Below are 18,888 nucleotides of genomic sequence, written 5' to 3'. Positions count from 1 at the left end.
AAGTACAACACATTTATTATTTAGTCAACATGAAATGGATTTTTAAAATGTAGGTAACCAAACAAAAGAAAAATCATAAATGCTGCACATATTTTCACTGTAAAATAGAGATTTGACTGGGAAAAAAATTAGAATATTTAGAATTTAAGATGACTTTAAAGAGGAGTATATAAAAATCAATGTCTTTTTGATACACTAAGAAAAATATAGTAAAAAATAAAAAGGAAAAATAAGCATTCTATTATCAAAGGTACCAAAAACATAAAATGGGGGGTACATTTAATAAGAAATCTGTAGGATCTATAAATTTAAAAAGTTAGAGAAATTGAAGGCCACAAATGAATATATGACTAAATATCTTATAGAAGGATAATTACATATCCTCCAAAAATTAATATTCATATTTAATACAATTCCAAATTACGAGTGCATTATTCTAAAATTAATCTGCAAAATAAATGCATAAGAATATCAGAAAATTCTGAAAAAGTTAATAGAAGAGGACTTTTTGTATAAGATATCAATATATATTATAATAATAACACATTAAACTAGCATTGAAATCAACAAATAAAAACCTAGAAGGTACAAATATGCCTCAGTGTGTTGTAATTTAAGTAATTCATTAGTTAATAAATGCATTATGAATAAACTTAGATACTTATATTGAATCAAATGCCAGTATAATTTTAGATCAATTTAAAGATTATATTTTGAAAAGAAATGATGAAAGAATTAAAAAAATTTTAGGCAAATGTCTACCTCTATGTAAGTCCTTATGATAAGGGAGGATTTTAGAAGCTTAAATCACAGATAAAAATCATAAAACAAATTACTTTTAAATGTTTACATAAAAATCAAAATTTTTTAAACCAAAGCTTGATGAGAAATGGAAAAAAAATTAATTCCGAAAATATTCACTCAAAATATGGGTAGGGAAAAGTTAAGCATCTGTCTTAATTTTATAACACTATCACCTATTTATCATCTGCCTATTATCTATCTATCTATCTATCTACCTATCTATCCACTTATCTATCTATCTTGTCTAGGGAACATATGAAAATTAATGATAGAATGGAATAAAACAAAATAGGAAAAATGATTTGAGAATATACACAAGAAATTCATAAGAGTAAAAATGCAAATAATAGCAAATCCCACTCGTAACCAAAGACAAAATAAAATGAGAGACTACAATTTATTTCTCATATTATACAATAAAGAATAGCCCAAACCAGAATGTCAAGAGAAGGCAAGAAAAGAATGTTTGCTCACATACTGCTGGTGCAATATAAATGACCCCAGGAATTCAGGAAAACAACTTACAGCTCTAAAAATAACAAAATAATTTGACTTAATGTTTGGAAATAAATACGGTCCTCAAATAGGAAAATTACTAAATAATTATGTATTAATATGCCAGAATATTATGAAAATATTAAAAATATGTTGACATGCATAAACATAGTAAGATGTTCCAAATATATGGTGAAAATTTGGAAAGGAAGTTACAGCTCTCCTTTCTGCTCTTTTTGTTCCCCTCTCCTTCCTTTACATTCCCCTTCCCTTCTCTTCCCTATAGATTAAGCCTGTTTTGAGGAGACCAAGAAAGGTATGAGAAATGTGAGAAGAGTGAGAGGCAGCTATGGTGACCTAGTGGAAACTATCTTAACTGAAACAAAGTAGAATAACCATTAAGTAGGCAGGGGTGCAGTGATGTGTCTGGAGGAAAATTTCAGAGCCAAAGCAGGGTGAGGGGGACAATTGAGTGGGGGAATTGCCCAACACATGTATCAGAGGTCAAGGTGTGTGAGAAAGGCAACCATGGCATGTAGGAGTCCTATAGTAGGGCATTTGAGCCCAAGTAGGGTGAGGAAAGCAATTATGAAGCAAGCTGACTACAGAGGCCTGGCATGGGACAAGGCACCATGAGTATGGTGAGAAAGATGGTACCACACTGGAGTGTTCAATCCCGAACAGTGTGCTGAAGTTTGTGTAGTATAAGGAAGATTCTCTAGGGGCAGGGAAGGGTGTTGGCAGCATGGCATGATGAGATGAAGCCTGATTTGGGTGAAGAGGCCATTTGTGCAGGAGATGAAGATGGTAGTGGCCCAGAAAATGATACTAGAACAAAAGTGATGTGAGAAATGTCTTTATGCTGAGATTGGTGGGTGGATGACTGACACCTGTGGAACATTGGTTTACTCATTGATCAAGTGAGTAAAATTACTGGTAATTATAGGAGCCAGATTTCTTGGATAAAAGAACTACAAATAAGGGAAGAAGATAAACTGAAATAAACCCTGTAGTATTAGATTGGCATTGAAGATACAGGTCTGAACTTGTGGATTTCAGTATATCGGTATAGGTTTAGGCATAGAGATAACAGAAATAAATGTGTATGTATACACACACATACACACACATGCACTACGTATTATATATATTTCCAAGCTCTGTTTATTGAGATGATAAAGGAATAGCAACAACTCAGTAATGATGACCACTCCTGATATCTAGATTTTGTTTTCTAATACAATTCTCATCCCTTTTTTTATTGTTGGATATTTAACATTTTATTCATCCCTTCATAAACTGCTGAACATATGAGTTGCTTACATTTTTGGCTATTATGAATAAAACTGCTATGAACATTTATGTGCAAGTCGTGTGTGTGTGTGTGTGTGGCCATTTGCTTTCAATTCTCTTATCTAGAAATGGAGTATCTGGATAATATGATAATTATTTTTTTAAGAACTGTCAAACTATTTTCAAAAGAGACATTTTACATTCCCCTTAACAATGGTCAAGGGTTCAAATTTCTCCTTGATATCACCAACATAATTTATTATCTGTCTTTTTTATTATATTAACTCCAGTGCTTGTAAAGAGTACCTTGTTTTAATTTGAATATTCCTGGTGGCTGATGATATTGATCCTCTTTCCATGAACTTACTGGGCTATATACAAATTTGTGTATCTTATTTGGAGAATGTCTATGTCCTTTTCTTATTTTTTGTTATTTTTAATTTGTGAGTGTTCTTTATATACTTTTTGAAACAGACACATGTATTAAAAATGCAATGTGGCAATTCTGAAAATCAGATTCCTCCCATTCATATAACTTCACCAAGGGATTATCATTGTTATTCTTGATGTTCGCTTAAGAGAATTTTCTAAACTCTGAACTAATTCTCTAAATGCTTATCATTTGTCATATGTAGCCACTGAAGTCTTTGCCTGATTAGCTTAACGGTCACATAATTATTAGACAGAGATTTCCTTAAATACTTGACTTCCTCTTTTGATAAAGGGCTGTTTGTGTTTGGGTATGTCTTCAACACTTCAACAGGCAGTTTTTATTTCTGCCTTATACTTCATTTTCTGTTTCACTTGAGATAGAGTTGGCTAGAGAAATTGACTTTAGACCTTTACAAATCTTTCCTGAGCAAGTGCAATTTCTCCCATATGTATGTGACCTTTTAGATATTCCCTAGAATTTGCCTTGCTTTTTCAGAGTGCCTAGTGATATCTACTTCTCTTTTTTTTTTTTTTTTTTTTGAGTATTTTCGTCAGTCTCTTGACAGCCTCAGCTGGTAATTTGCCACAGGAAGATGTGATGTTAAAACAACTGCCACTTAACTGTTGTCAACAAATATATGTGGAATAAGACTATTTGCACAAAGTAAATGCTAAACCAGATCAAGTAAAGACAAACCCTAAGAACAAAGCTTTTCAGCAAGCTGCTAGACAGCTTAAAACTGAAAAAAATCTGAGGATGGGGCTTTTGTGGAGCTCCAAATTGACTCTGCCCATTTCACGGACTGCTTGACAATTGGTTTCAAAGTTATTGTAATTGGGAGATCTTGTTTTTTAAGGCTATCCCAGAGCTGAGGAAAGAATTAGGACAGGTTAAAATACCATAAAGCTCACTGTTCTTACTGAGATTCAGCTATTTTTCTTGAATAAACACTTCTCAGATTGTTACAAATCTTTAGTTAATATTGGAATCCTGAAAAGGTTGATTTTGATATTTTTTGCTCTTTTCTCATTGTTTTTATTCAGAAAAAGCCTTTTTTCTTTCTATTAAGATTAATGCTAAAAATTCGTAAGACTTTCAGAATGGATTGATGAGTAACTTAAAATTTTATTTATTTATCTATCTACCTATTTATTTTTTATGGATTTCCTTGCCATATATTCAAAATTTCCTACAATAAATAAGAACTTTTCATGTAAAGAGTATTTTCATTTACGTCCTATGTGCTTAAATGCTATAATGGAGGAACCAATTTGCTCCTTCATAATTATTCTATGTATTGTCCTGTGCACTGGGAGTGCTACAATAAAATATTTTCTTACAAGGAGACTTTTTTCTATCAAGATTAAATTTCTAGTAATATTTTTAAGTAAAATTTCTATTAAATTAAAATACTTGAGCTTTATCTTATCAATCTGACAAATGAAAGCAAATAGGTCAACACAGGAGAATTTTCCAAATATATATTCTAGTTCTGAAAATGGCACTATTACATTTGGAAATATAAGGAAGGCCAAATCTCAATGACCAATGACCAAGCAAAGTTTGATTTCTTAGGCTATGATAAAAAAATGAAAAGCAAGGAAAATAAAAATGTATTATATTATGAAAGCATTACATCTTCCCATTAGGGTAGGAAAGATGCCTTTCAGGTTCTAATTGAAGATTTGATTATGTGAAACACAGTCTGTAATGTACTCTGCCTGATAGACTTGATGATTCAGAAATGCTAGACAGCTATTTATCAAAGACTGTCCTCTATGCTGCTGGCTTCATGTGCCAAAAGAAACTCAATGAACATGATATACTGCTAACAGATGCAGAACATGCCACTAATAAAAAGAACACTAATTCTATAAGGTTTTAATCTATATTTTAATTTTAGCTTCTCTTATTTTTAAAGTTCTAGCTTTTCCTTCTATCAGGTTGCTTTGAGAATGCTTCAGATGGTAGTTCCACATAGTATTGTGTTTAAAGTGCTTAGCTCAGTGTCTGACTGGCATCTCAATAAATGCTTAACTAATTTTTTAGTAGTAGTATCATCATTTTATTTAAGGAATTAATGGATTTAACATTCAAAGTTACTACTTATAATTTTAAAGTAATTTCAAAATGCATTTGATGTATATATCTTTAAATCCATTCTATGACATATATTTTATAAGTTATAGGAGTCCAAAAATCATTTGATTAATATAATAATGTTATGCATTGATTTTTTATTAACATCTTAAAAATAATAATCATATTTATTATTGTATTTTTGCTAATCAAGGATTTATTTTCTGTTTTTCAAAGACTCACAATGCTCAAATATCTCAGGATTAAAATTTTCTAAACCAGGTAAGAATCATGTTCACAGAGGTGCTTATGTAATTAAAGATGGTTTTGTCACCAAAAGCATACTAAATAGATACAAATATATTTTATAACTTTATGTGATAATAAACATTTATCTTAACATAGCAGCTTTATGAATAATTACACATACGTATTATTTTCTTTTTTAAAAGACGTGTATATTACAAACACTAGCCCACAATCCCATGAGAATGTCATTGTATTGTGAAAAAGTTGCATGTAGATGTGATTTAAAAACCCAACCAAAAGAGAACAATGTAATCCTTAGCAATACAGTTAACTTGCTTTAAATGATTCTTTGCATCTACCTCCAGAAAAATATAACAACATTTTTCCACCCTCTATATTTTATCTTTTCCTCATAACTTGTATTTCTACAGTGGGATCATACACTACATCTTCTCTCTGCTGTAGTTTTTAATTATAACAATATTTTGAAAATATTCTATATTAGTACAAGTAGATATATGACTCATGTACATGTACAATAGTTTATTTAACAATCACTAAGTTAATTTATTAGCATTTCAACTGCATCCTAATTTTGCTATTTCAGTTTAATCTATATTATAATACATCTCGGAAGACTTTTACGTGTATATTCACATAAAATAATTGCAATAGAATTGCTGTGTCAATAATTCTGTGCCCTTTACATATTAGTAGATGGTACCAAACTTCTCTTCAGAAAGATTGTACCAACTTTCACTCCCAACTAATTATGTTTGACTATGTCCATTGCCCCACATTCCACACTACAATATGAATATCCACATTTAAATTATAGTATACTGAGTGAGACCACTTGTACTGTGCTTGGAGATCACAAATCTCCTATGTCATTATTCTGTATACCTGTGAACTGTCACTGCTATAATAAAACATCTTCTCACAAAGAGCCTCTTATTTTTCTTTTTTATGCAATAGCTATCAGTCTGGTAACTTTTGTTGTTCATTTAGATGATGAGGGAAATATAAGAAGTAAGGCTTGTCAGTTTTACAAAGTTTTGGTTAAAGCTTGGATTGTGGCAAAGCTCATTCACTCTACAGTTGCTTAAAAATATTCTAACTTCACCTGAGTGAGCTGCTTACATGAATTTCACTTGAATTTCTTGTGTCATCCCTCTGCTTTTCCAGAATTGCTTCTATCACGGATATTGGAAAATATCTAGAAGCCTGAAGCTTTCCCAAGGCTGCTTTATACTTGAATGCAAGGCAGTGATTGATATGAGACATCATATTCTCACAAGCTCTGCAAAATAAAGATTCGTTTCTCTACCAAAATAAGTTTAACTTTCATCAGGGGAGTGCTCAAGCAAGTTACAATAACTTCACATTTTTCCTCAGATTCTATAATGGGTAATTGAGTTATGCAACTGTTGGAATGTTGGTGCACTGACACACCCATGCACAAGTTCATTTTGTATAACATAAAAATGTCATAAACAGCAAGACCCAAAACAAGGGTTTTGAATTGAATATTATAGCTATAAGATGGACCATTCATATACAGAAATTTTTTTTTAAAAAGACTGAAGTCTCAGTGTTTGGAGATGCAATAACTTGAACCTTGGTTTCAGAAATAACTGTTTATTTTTATGCATATTTCCATTAATTAAGTTAAAAACCTAAATAATGAGTCCTAAATTAGGTATTGGTATCCTTCAGGCTAGTAATTTTTCTAAGCTTAAAACTCTATTGATCCTGTGTCTGGCTTATTGTACTTGAGGATAGAGTGCAATCCATTACCAAGGAAAGCAAAGCCATTAGACTCCTCATGCATTCAATTAGGCTATTACTTTATCTGTCTTAATTGATACTGCTAATAGTATCATATATAATTGCTCTGTATAGGCAGAAAAAGGAGTTGTTAATAAGTCTTAGCTAATTCACAGAATGACAATTAAGTACTATCAGTAGAACTGTACATACACCCAAGATCAATATGAGACCTATCTCCTCAGTTGTACAGCAGGTGGTGGAAAACAGTAATTTAAACTGGGTGATGATAATTTAAGGTGAACTGTACAGTATTTCTTTTTGTTTTCAGAGAAACAGGGTTCTTTTTGCTGTTTTTCTTTTTTGAGGGGAGTGATTATACAGGGATATTAACTTTGTGTTTGGATTGATGACAAAACAGTTCTGAAACTGGAATCACTGTTATTCACAAACTCTTATGTTTAATTATGTCACAAGAAATATGCACTAAAAGAAAATCTCTCAACAAATTAAAACAACAAAAAAAGATTAAGTACCCTTCAACCTACTTGAACTTAAACAAAAATACAGTGTAGAAAAATGCAGACTAGAGACCATGTTAAAATATGACTTTAAATGCTGATCTTTTTTCAATGCAATTTGCCTTGTAGGTGTAAATTAAGTGATTTTCCTAGCTATTTTAACTTGACCAGTGAGATACTATTTAATTCAGACTTACACAATAAAATAGTTTCTTTCAGAAAAATAACATATTCAATGCCTAAGTATCTCAGTACCAAGTAATGCAGAGTGTTTTTTAATTCATTGTCCTGATACCAGAGTGAAGTATGTTCTGGGTCTAGGTAGGAGAGTTGTCTATAGTAGATGGCTGTACTAGAGGGGAGGTGGGGAAGGGGGAAGAGTTCCTCTATCCAAACAAAAGATGCTTTGTTTCAGAAGCATACTTTCCCACTCTCTAGAACTGCTTGCTAAGATGTTCATTAAATTCTGTTTCATTAAGTCAGAGCACGGCTATAGCTGAAAAGAAATTGAGCTGTAAAGATATGTAGATCCTAGAAAGATTATTTGACTTGTCCAAGGCCTTATCCAGCAGTTATTCGCTGATATATAATTAGATTCAAAATCCCTTAGAACGTCTTTTTAATTTTTTGGTGGTGCTTAGATCACTGAACCATGAACTTAATTTAGAAAAATTTGCATAATATTGTGCTTTTTCAATCGATTTATGCAACATATCTGACATGTTTTCAATCTGAAAAGAGCATATTTACAGTTACTTTGTAAAAGCAGTTTAAAAAATATTTTACTTCTGACACCAAGATGCTGTCGTCTCAGAACTTTATAAATTTTATCAAGTATTTCTACTAGTTCTTCCCAACAGAAACCATGAAGAGCCTACAGCAATTTTACTGACTTTCAGTTTCTGAGCATTATTTTGCTACTAGACTGGAAAATGAGTGAAGAACAAATTGGAAAAAAAGAGCATCTCTCTGTTTTCCAGCTCAGTAAGATCCCTAAATGTTACATAAATTCTAAATGGTACAGCATGTAATATTTGGAGAGTGCTTTGGACTTGAACACTAGATAAGTCTGTTTCTTCTTACAGAGAAAATGACTTGAGAACCTGGAGGACATTTCACACTGTCTTGCAAAATACAAGTATGTAATTATCTCACAGCTACTCTTTGTTTTGTTCAGAACAGTTTGGTAATTGAATAATACATATTCATTACAAGAAAAAAAGAGTATCTCCTTATGAGTAATCACCTCTTGGGTAATCACCTCTTATTCCATTTCTTTGAACACAGTTTTCACTGGAATTTAGTCATCTATCTTTTGGGGAAGGTGATGGAATATCTATGCCATATATACAATATAGTAGGGACTGAATTTTTAATTATTTTTCATTTTATTGTAGAGTTGTAAACTGTCACAGAAATTTGTGAACACCCAAAAACTTCATTGTATTTGCTGGAAATCAACTCTCCAAGTATTTTTTCAGAAATATACTTACAGATAACTTAGGCTATTCCAAATCAGGAGAGTTTGGGAAGATATTCATCCTAATGCACATTCCAGATTTCTCAATTCAGTCTAAACATACACAATACAAACTCCAAAGAGAAATGGCACAGAAAAACTAAACTAAAAAAATTTAAGGCTGATAGAAATACCTTAGTTATATTTTTAATTTATAATTCATTAATAAAGGTATATTTGGAAAAAGCTAGGTGACTTTGAATTGGGAGATGACTATGTATTATGTATTATATATAAATGGCAAATAAGCATCTGAAAAATGATCAACATCATATGTCTTTAAGGAGTTGTAAATTAAAACAAGAAGATACATATCTATTAGAATGGCCAGTATCCAAAACACTGGTAACACCAAATGCTGGTGAAAATGTAAAGCAATAGGGACTCATTCTTTACTACTGAGGATGAAAAATGGAACAGCCACTTTGGAAGTCAGTTTGGAAGCTTCTTAAAAAACTAAACAAACTTTTGCCGTAAGCTCCAACAATTGTGCTTCTTGGTTTTTACCCAACTGAACTAAAAACTAATGTCCACACAAAAACCTGCACACAGATGTTTATAGCAGCTTTATTCATGACTGGCAAAATTTGGAAGCAACTAAGATGTCTTTAAGTAGATAAATAAATAAACTGTGGTAGATCCAGACAATGGATTATAACTCAATGCTAAAAGGAAATGAACTATTAACCAGTGAAATACATGGAGGAAACTTAAATGAATACTGTTAACTGAAAGAAGTCGATCTGAAAGGAGAATATACATAAGCATATACATATATATATTTACTATATGTTTCCAACTATACGACATTCTGGAAAAGGCAAAACTATGGAGACAGTAAAAAAAATTAGTGGTTGCCAGGAGTTCTTGGGGAGGCAAGGAGAGTTGCACAGGTGGAACACACAGGATTTTAGAGTAGTGAAACTAGTCTACATGATAGATACTGTAATGGTGGATATATGTCATAAAACATTTGTCAAAAACAATAGAATATGTAACATGGTGAATTCTAATATAAACTATGTATTTTAGTTAATAACGTATTAATTTTAGCTCATCAATGATAACAAATGTATCATTCTAATGCAAAAAGTTAATAAGGGTAACTGAAAGGGAACTTTCTGCTCAATTTTTCTATAAACTTCAAATATCCCCCAAATAAAGTACATTTATTAAAAGTGTATTTCAATTTCAATTGCACTATCAGCTATTTGATCTTGGGCATTATAATTAACACCTCTAAATTTTGTATGGTTTGGTTCATAACCTTCAAAATGAGAATAATACTATTTACACAATGAATTTTTGTGAAAATTAAATGCAAATGCATTTAAAATACATGACACCATCTGGTACTTACCAAGTGCCCAATAAGTGGTAGCCAGATCTATTATTATGATAATGTACTTACCTAATTGATTTGTTTACATTGCCACAAAAAGAAGTGCTCTCTTAGGGATTAATCATGCTTAAACTGCACGTAAATTTTAAAAATTAGGACACAGTTTTCTAAAAAATGCCCCTTCCTCTTGTTCTTTTTCTATTGCAAACACAGGATTCTCTAAACTGAAGAGAAATGTTCTTGTCAGGCAGAGATAATAGAACTAATCCTGCTGGTGATAGCTAGGCAAGGGAGAGTGAATCCACTGTAGCTGCCTACATGCTGATAAGTTACTTTCATCTATCTTTTGTGTGTCTTGATGTCTGTCTTATTTTTCCTGATTTAAGGTTATGGGAAGGTATCTTCTACTTTTTAGGGGCTTGAATTACATTTTGAAGCAGGAGACCGTTTAGTCCTTCCTTGCCTGGACTCCAAGGTACTTGAACACGAAATCTGAAATTTGAAATGAAAGAAAATCCAAAATTTAACACAACCACACAAATAAAATTATCTTAGCCAAACACTTCTCTCTTACTTCTTTTCAATGTCACACTCTGGAAAAAAACATATTTCTGTGTTGGTAAGTATTAAACAATAGTTTAAATAGAGAACTTCTATTACAGTTTGATTTCAGTCTACCACACTGACTTCTGTGAAACTGAATGCCTTAGTAATTTTTAGTAAATAGATATACAAATCTTAGATGTTACGATAGCTTCAAAAGAATCTCAAGTGTGATGAGGTAAAACATATATATTCATATTAGATTTTCACTATACAGTTTTCTTCCTCATTTTAAAATAAAAACATAAAGAAAAGTAAATGTGTATATATATATCAATATATTATATATATATAAATATATACATATGTTTTTATGATGAGGCATTTATGGAAGATACTATCAGGCCTACCAAGGATTCAGAATATAATGAAGGAATATATATTCTTAGCAATGTTAGAGTGAAAATATATTTTCTATGGTGGAATCAAGTTGAGAAATACTATCTGTTAATATATTATTAGAATCTGGTTGAATCCTGAAAGAAACAGGTGACTCATTTTTCCAGAGTAACATTACTAATGCCCCCCTGCCTCCATCATGGACTGAATGTTTATGTCTCCCCTAAATACATATGTTAAAGTCCTAACCCCCTGCTATGATATTTAAAGATAGGACCTTTAGGAGGTAATTAGAGTTAGATGAGGTATGAAGATGGGGCCTTAATGATGAAATTAGTGACTTTACAGGAAAAGACACCAGAGAGCATTCTCTCTCTTTCTCTCTCTAACACGTGCTCAAAAAAGAAGCCATGCGAGCTCACAGAGATGGTGACTGCTTATAAGCAAAGAGAAGAGGCCTCAGAATAAAACCTATCTTGTTGACTTCTTGATGTTAGACTTCCAGCCTCCTGAACTGTGGGAAGTAAATTTCTGTTATTTAAGCACCCAGTCTTCGGTATTTTGTTATGCAGCCTGAGCAGACTAATGCACCCTCCCAGTATTCAGCTTATTTTAAAATTATTTATTCTCCATAACATTTACATACCCTCTTATAGCACATTATACACTTATTCATCCTATTTATTCATTCATTCATTCATTCATTCATTTATTTTGGGGGGACAGGTAATTAAGTTTATTTTAATGGAGGTACTGGGGATTGAACCCAGGACCCTGTGCATGCTAAGCATGTGCTCTATCACTGAGTTATACACTCCCTACTCATCCTTTTTAAATTATCTCTATTTTTTAACCTTGAAGGTAATCTTCTACAGACTTGTCTCCTTACTTTTCCGTACCTAGTAATTAGAACACTGTCTGGCTTCTATAGGTATTTAATAAATTCTTGTGAAATAAATCAATGGAAAATCAATAAACTTAAACCACCCTCTGCAGAATTAAATTTTTGGTTTAACTTTTAAGGTTTTATGATCATTTTCTCTTCTTTGTCTTATACATATATTCTAAAAATGCACTTAACTATAAAAAAATCTTGATTCTTTAGAAAGCACATCTATGCCTTCTTGCTTTATTATAATAATTGAAGGAGAGAGAGAGAGAGAGAGAGAGAGAGAGAGAGAGAGAGAGAATACTGTACTGTTCCAGATTGAATAATATAATAATATTAGAGTGAATCCTCCAATCAAATGTAAAAACTAGAGCATCAGAGCTACCTTTGATGTTCACCATGTGCTCCTCCCCAATCCTAGGTTTCATCTTCCTTACCTTCCATATTGCTAAGCTCACTTCATATTTCTATCACATTGTCCTTCTGCTCTCTATTCTAATTTATTTCTTCACTGTTATCCTCCAATTGATGATTCTGTTTTTGCTTGCTTATTTTAATTCCACCTTTATTTTTAAGAGATCAGGTTTAGCTTTTTTACATTCCTTATGTAATTCCAAAACCTAAAGTCTTTAAAGATCTAAAACTACACTTTGTGCTGAAATTCATTTATAAGGTATATTCTTAAGTGATTGATAATTTTTTTATACTAGTACAATATATTAGATTATACCCAATTTGTGGCAGTGCTAAGTGACTATGTTTCTTCCAAAAGCAATTTAGGTTTGCTTTTGACCAGGACTGAATGGGCACCGATGGGAACCATTTTAGCATGCTACATGTACTACGTTAGCAATGTAGGCATCTGAGAACTGGCTCCTATACAATGCCTCTGGCCCCAGACTTAGTTTTACATCCTATAAAGTTGGAACTCTAGTTTTATGTTTGCTTACTGCTCACAATTCAGTTCTTAGCTTTTTAGTTAGTTTTGTTTTGTTTGCACACTTAGCAATTCTTTAAACAGTAGAAACAGACTGCTTCCCATTTCTTTTTTATCCTGATAAAGTTAACTCTCATTTTTCTGTATTAAAGTGCCCTAAATTCTTTTTCCATATTTCCTCAATTAGGCTCAGATCCTTGAAAAAGTATGCCTAGGTTCAGGAAAGAATGCAAGACACACACGAACTCATTCATACAGCTTGCAAAACTATTTCTCCCAGGAGTTTCCTGAGGCCCTACCCAGGGGAATCTCTGTATACATCTGGGACAATCAAAAGACATTCTCTTACTATCGCCCATGAATGTTTCCCCTCAAGGAACACTCCCTGAAGACCGGGGATTGTTCTCAATGGATCTTTCTCAGTCTTCCTGCTTTTAGTAATCACAAATTGTGACAATAATAGAAGCATAGGGCTGCCTCTCGTGCCTCTGGGGCTGGGAGGATTGAGTATGTTGCTCTCCTTTCTCTTGTCTACATTTTCCCTTAGCCTCCTCAAGATTAACTGTGCAAGAGTCTTCTCTAAAGAAAATAAACTAATGTTCATAGAGAAGTGACAGTTTAATACCAGGTATCTCAGAATTTCACTTGCATCTATATAGAAATTAATCCCTTTTTAAATACCTAGACTTTCACATGGAAGAAGTCCCTGCTGGGGACTCCTCCTTCCATTCCTGACTTCAGTTTCATCCCCCACTACAGCATTTCCTTCAGTTCTTAGACCACCAGTCTTACTGCTCTCCTTTGGGAAAATTGGACCTCTTCCACAGGAAGATATCTTATTCTTTGAGCACTTTTGTTTCTCCTTTTTTCCTAACAAAATTTCATGTGATCTCCATTAAAAACTAATTACTGTCACCTTGCTTCACTTTGAGTTAGAGGTCAGGTATTAAAATGATGACAAGCATTAAGATGGGGTTAGGGGTTGCTATGTCCTGGTTCTATGGACCACATTATTGAGTCTCTCCCTTTGACTTTTTCCAACATTTCTACCACTGAGTACTAAGACCCTCCACATTTCTTTGTAACATAACTTTTAAAAACCACTTCCGTTTCTCCTGTAGGAAAAAAGCTAATAAATTGTGAAAAACAAATTTTCTCTGTTGCACATTTACACCAAGAAAAATAGATTTATTTTACTGAGAGGTTTCACTCCTTCCTGCACTTTCTGGGGGTTGGCAGGGACATAAAAGAGCTTTACCAGTCATAGTGGTGACATTCTTTGTTAAAAGGAATGACAATCTCTATTAATTTCTTCTGATTCCTTCTTTGGTAGAAGAGTGGAACACACTGTTAGTTTCTCAAGCGACACTTATTACTAGATGATACTATTTCCCACCTAAGGCCACCTGGTCACAAGTTATCTTTAGTTCTCCAGCTTCTCTCCTCTCAGCCCTTGTTTTGTTCTTCTTCCTCATAACATAAAGCTTTGCTCTCCAAACCTTCTCTGGTCATTGGATAATCTAATAGCTGGACCCCAATTAGCACAGACAGAAATCATCTCATAGTTATGTATGGCCCTAAAAGCAGCCCTGGAGGACAGCTATGAATTAATCTGATTTAACCCACAATAGGTTTCAAAACATTTCTAAGCATTCATAAGTGATCACGGACAATTTTAACTTAAAATATAATATCCACATTGATTTTAAAATGAGAAAGATCCCCTTTAATTAAAAAAAATAGTTTACTTCTATTCATAAAAATATTAAGAGCAGACCACTTTGAATGAATGTTCATTCTTTCAAGGTTGTTGTTTGCATTCTGCATGTACTTCCTAAATCTTTCCTCTTTTACAGATTCTCAGAAGTGTCACATACATGGATCTTATATATAATAATTCTAGGCACAGAAAAATATATAGAGGAAAATGACTGTATACAAATAATAATTTTATTTTGTCTTTTTTTTCACTGTATTTCCCATTTTTCAGAGTACATGGATTGTGTCATTTTCATTTGTTCAGTCATCTAAAATCTCCCTTAGATGTTTCTACAGGTTGGAATTTCAAAAGGTCATCAGGGAATGATTCTGAGGTGATAGGTTTGTAGAGTTAAGAAAGCAGGTACATAGGTATGTGTTTAGGTAAGGGGTAATATTAACACTGATTAGATAATATCTAACACATTTCAAAGTATATAAAATCTTTCATATATGATTTAAATTATGTATTCTACTGCTAACTGGGTAATACTTATATTTCTATATGACATTTTATATATTCTACAAGATTACAGCAGTGGTCCTCAACATGGAGACCTCAGACAGCATCAGTATTACCAGGGAACTTTTCAGAAATGCATTTTCAGTGTCACCCAGACCTCAGAACAGAATGGGAAACCCAGGGATAGGGGCCCAACAATGTGTGTATTACCAAGCCCTTTAGTTTATTCTGATGTAGAAAATTTGAGAACCACGGGTTTATCCGGGTTTATTGTAATCTTAAACCTAAATAATCACAGCTTTTCTTTAATGAATAAAACCATTAATCTTTTTTGGTTGTTTTTTCTATCCTCTGAAGTCTTGTATAACAGAAGATTATCTCTTTTATGAGATGTAGTTTTGAAAAATCTACTGTATAAAAATTAGTCCAAAGCATTAGAAGGTCTAGGCAGTTATAAATATATCTGAAAACAGGTTTACTTTATACTAAAAATTTTGCTCGTTTAATTTATAATCTTTCAATTTAAGCTTCTGTTCCTATCAAGAACTTGACTTATCCAACATAATCTAAAATAGATCATAATTTAAATAGCGTTTTGTTCTCTTCTCCGTGGGCTCTTATTGTTAAAGTCTACTCACATAGATGCTGATTTGGAAAAACTTTTCTCACTATAAGGTAATTTATGGTTTTAAGTTAAGGAAAAGAGAGAATGCATCAAGATGATGATCTGAATCAAAACATCTACTTCCCCTGCCTGCTAAAATCCATTAATAGTTTAATATGCATATGTGTGTGTGTATAAACATATTGAAAAGGCAAGAATGGATGATTTCAAGGGAACTGAATATTCCAATAAATAAGAGACAGAGGATAAAAACTGGTGTAGCTATTCCCAGTGATAAAGATCAAAGATAAGAAATTTTCTTCCAAAGTACATCCCTCAAATTTCTATCTAGAAATCATCAATTAAACACAGCAGGAGGAAGCTCAGCAATTTAAACAGGATGTCAGTCAAACCATTCTTCTTCCCCTATTAACACTGAGTAGTAGGCAGCAATGATATTTGTCCTCAGAGAAAAAAAACAAGCCTGGCTTCTAAATAGGGTCCTATGACTTACTGGGAAGTGTTGTAACATAGGTTTGAGGGCTCAAGAAAATAAAAGAGCACAATTTGATGTAATTTTCACACCCTATTCATAAGGAACGAACAAAAGGAGGTAGAAGAATAGAATTCTGTTCTCCAGGGGCTGTACTGACAAACAAGTTATTAGGAGCAACACTAAAGTAGCTTACAGTCATCCCGAGGGAAGCAAGCTTGTTCAAACTCATACCTTATCTCTCCCCAACAATAATTAGAAGCAGGCCACTGACATCAGTGCTGGGTATTAAACTCTTCTGTCTCAACCTGAAACTCAATCTACTACACTATGCTTTAGGATGTTGGGTCTTGGGCTCTACAAATGACAGAGCTTCTTTGCCATCTAGCTCCTTTATAGGATTTTCCAGTATGGGGTTCTGAAAAGACACTATAATGCCAGGCATTACACAACTTAGAATTTTCTTTGTATTTCTTATTCCTGTCCTTGTCGTCCTTTTTTTTTTTTTCTCCCCATTCTGGCAGCAACATAATGCATTCAGAGATACTAAAGCTACCTAGGCAGCACTTCCTCCTTAGTGATCTGGGTCCCACCAATATGGAAATCCTCCTCCAAACAATCATTAGAGGAATGGATTAAAACCACACAACAAGTGAGAAAGATTAACAACTTCTACATGGATAAATCTCACAGACATCTCCTGGAGTTAAACCAGAATATATTATTTAACTATTAAATTTATATTAAGTTCAGAAATAGACAAAAATAATCTATGCTGAAAGGTCAGAATTGCCATCTAGAGGACATATCAGACAAGGAGCATGTGGAAAAGGAACTTTTGGTGTTCTGAAAATATATTCTATATGTTTATCTGTGTGATAGCTGTACAAGTACCTTGATATCTAAAAATCCATTGTGCTCTATGTTTATAATTCTTAGACTTTATACACTCATCATATATATATCACAAAAGCAATACAAAATCAAGTAATAAACATAATTATAAAGGTGATGATAATGATGATGATGATAATGAGGATAACTAGTGTACTTTATGTGTTCATACTAGATTACTAATACAAATGTTGGGGGAAAGCTAATACCCTGAAAAATAACTTCAAACTCAAGATTCCAACAATGAGGGAAGAAAAACAGTACAGAAAAAGTAAAACAAATAAATCAGGGAAATAGATAAAATTGGAGACAACTTTAATAAATATTACTTAAGAAAACAAAAATACTATTATTATAGACTTACTCAAGTGGTTATTTTTCTATATTTTTATTCTGCTTTCATTCTTGAATGCTAGTTTATAATGGATAAAGAATTCTCTGTTCAAATCTAAATCAACTTAAATTATTTAAAGGGATATAATTTTGAAACAAAGAAAAAATCTAAAACCAAAATATGTGTTTTATAAGAAATAGTGGGGAGAAAATACCATGGAAAAATAACAAAACATATAGCAAGATCACCAGTTGCACTATATAGTCCAAAATATTAAAAACAATAATATATCACTATTTATGAAAAAAAGTAGATGGTAGAGTGAGAGGAAATGGAGTAAAAGGATGTTATAGTTTATAGTTATTAATTACAAATTTTGAAAGAAAATATAAGCTTAAATATGTTTTAGCTTAAACACATTTAAACTCAAATATGTTTGAGTTAAAACATATTTGTAAATTCAAAGAATAGGAATAGGTATAAACATATTTTAAAACAAAGTGAGAAAGAGAGAGAGAAAAACTGAGAAAAAGAACATCTTGAAAAACTCAAAGAAGTATGGGAGGGGTTGGAAGAAAAACATGAAAAAAATTTAAAAATAAAAAACATTTTCAAAAATATCATAATAAGTGTGAATTGGTTATATTTTCACATTATATTCTGAGAATATAAAAAAATGAAGAACTAAATGACAAAATTCAGCTCTATGCTGTACATAAGGAATGTAAGACAAAGAAAATAACCCAGAAAGTTTAAGAATACAGAACCAGAAAAATATATACCAAGCAAATATTAAGAAATAGAGGGCAATTCTCTAATGAAGACATATGGCCAATAGGCACATGAAAAAATGCTCAATATCACTAATCATCAGAGAAATGCAAATCAAAACTACAATGAAGTATCATCTCACACCAGTCAGAATGGTCATCATTAAATAGTCCTTGAATGATAAATGCTGGAGAGGCTGTGGAGAAAAGGGATCCCTACTACACAGCTGGTGGGAATTAGTTTGGTGCAGCCATTATGGATAACAGTATGAAGATTCCTCAAAACACTAAAAATAGAC

Source organism: Vicugna pacos, chromosome 2 (genome assembly GCF_048564905.1).
Source record: "Vicugna pacos chromosome 2, VicPac4, whole genome shotgun sequence".
Lineage (NCBI taxonomy): Eukaryota > Metazoa > Chordata > Mammalia > Artiodactyla > Camelidae > Vicugna > Vicugna pacos.
This window is presented reverse-complemented; position numbering follows the sequence as displayed.